General features: G+C 49.7%; 1 pseudogene; it reads left to right on the plus strand.

Moving 5' to 3' along the window:
• The window catches only part of LOC121845027, a 30,941-nt pseudogene extending 29,966 nt beyond the window's left edge, over positions 1–975 (plus strand).
• Positions 976–2,217: the final 1,242 nt, after the last annotated feature.

Consider the following 2,217-nt stretch of genomic DNA (forward strand, 5'->3'; position numbering starts at 1 on the left):
CCCTCATCCCTTCTCCTCTTCCCTCATCCTCTTCCCTCATCCCTTCTCCTCTTCCCTCATCCCTTCTCCTCTTCCCTCATCCCTTCTCCTCTTCCCTCATCCCTTCTCCTCTTCCCTCATCCCGTTTCCTCTCCTCTTCGTCTCCCCTCTCCATCCTCCACCACTCCCCCCCATCTCTGCTCTCTCCTGCCAGGACGTGTTCCTCTGCCCCTCCCTGGGTTTTGGAGAACCCTCCCCCCGCCCCCTCTCTGACCGTCCCTCATCCCTCCCCCCTCCTCCTCCTGTCACCCCTCCCACTTTGCCATCTCCATGACTACCAGGATCACCGCCACCGTCGAGAGCGGTTGCCATAACAACGGCAGCGTCTTCTGCACCATCCTCTGAGGCCCTAGCAACCAGCCCGCCTAGCAACGCCGCCCTGAAGACGGATTGGATGACCTCCTCACCAGGGGTCAAGAGTTCAACCTCTCCTGTCTCGAGACATTCTGTTTTCTTAGAACATTTCCTCTGACATGTTGATCTAGGAACACTTGAACTCAGCAGATGTTGTGGAATGGCTGGCTGGACACAGATGTGGCCTGTCCTGGGGGTTCTAGAACGTTGTCCTCCCCAAGGGGTTCTAGAACATTGTCCTCCCCAGGGGGTTCTAGAACGTTTTCCTCCTCAGGGTGTTCTAGAACATTGTCCTCCCCAGGGGGTTCTAGAACGTTGTACTCCCCAGGGGGTTCTAGAACGTTGTACTCCCCAGGGGGTTCTAGAAGTGTCATTGGGCTGTGAGATCCCCACTACTGGAGGAGCTTGTGGTATCATGTGACTGGTGTGGTATCATGTGACTGGTGTGGTATCATGTGACTGGTGTGGCATCATGTGACTGGTGTGGCATCATGACAGTATCATGTGACTGGTGTGGCATCATGACAGTATCATGTGACTGGTGTGGCATCATGACAGTATCATGTGACTGGTGTGGCATCATGACAGTATCATGTGACTGGTGTGGCATCATGACAGTATCATGTGACTGGTGTGGCATCATGACAGTATCATGTGACTGGTGTGGCATCATGTGACTGGTGTGGTATCATGTGACTGGTGTGGCATCATGTGTATCATGTGACTGGTGTGGCATCATGTGACTGGTGTGGCATCATGACAGTATCATGTGACTGGTGTGGTATCATGTGACTGGTGTGGCATCATGTGACTGGTGTGGCATCATGTGAGTATCATGTGACTGGTGTGGTATCATGTGACTGGTGTGGCATCATGTGACTGGTGTGGCATCATGACAGTATCATGTGATGTGTATCATGTGACTGTGGTATCATGTGACTGGTGTGGCATCATGTGACTGGTGTGGCATCATGTGACTGGTGTGGCATCATGTGACTGGTGTGGCATCATGACAGTATCATGTGACTGGTGTGGTATCATGTGACTGGTGTGGCATCATGTGACTGGTGTGGTATCATGTGACTGGTGTGGCATCATGTGACTGGTGTGGTATCATGTGACTGGTGTGGCATCATGTGACTGGTGTGGTATCATGACAGTATCATGAGACTGGTGTGGTATCATGACAGTATCATGTGACTGGTATATCAGTGGTTAGGGATTGGAGTTTTACCTGACTAGGAATAACTCCTGGCCTTAACAATGATGACAATATTCACGTTTCTCAAAAAAATCCTGTTTCCTCACTGAAATGTCTACTCGTGTCTGTTTTTACAGTGCTTTCTAAATGTTTTCAAGAACCACACGAGTCACTTCCTCAGTTCTTCCAGACGGGTGATGTTCTGACAGAGCGGTATGAACTCACACAACCTGAATGTAGTTTATTACATTATTACATTAAAATAAAGTTTATTACATTAAAATGTTTTATTTGTTTACATAATAGAGGGTTTCTAGTATCCATCTTTATCTAACCCGCTTTAGGAATATTTACCCTTCCCTCCTCCTCCTTACCCCAGTCTTCCTCTCCTCCCCTCTAGGAATATTTACCCTCTCCCCTTCACTCTTCCTCCTTATCCCCATCTTCCTCACCTCCCCTCTAGGAATATTTACCCTCTCCTCTTCCTCCTTACCCCCGTCTTCCTCACCTCCCCTCTAGGAATATTAACCCTCTCCTCTTCCTCCTTACCCCAGTCTTCCTCACCTCCCCTCTAGGAATATTAACCCTCTCCTCTTCCTCCTTACCCCAGTCTTCCTCACCTC

The sequence above is a fragment of the Oncorhynchus tshawytscha genome, unplaced genomic scaffold, assembly GCF_018296145.1.
Source record: "Oncorhynchus tshawytscha isolate Ot180627B unplaced genomic scaffold, Otsh_v2.0 Un_contig_6062_pilon_pilon, whole genome shotgun sequence".
Lineage (NCBI taxonomy): Eukaryota > Metazoa > Chordata > Actinopteri > Salmoniformes > Salmonidae > Oncorhynchus > Oncorhynchus tshawytscha.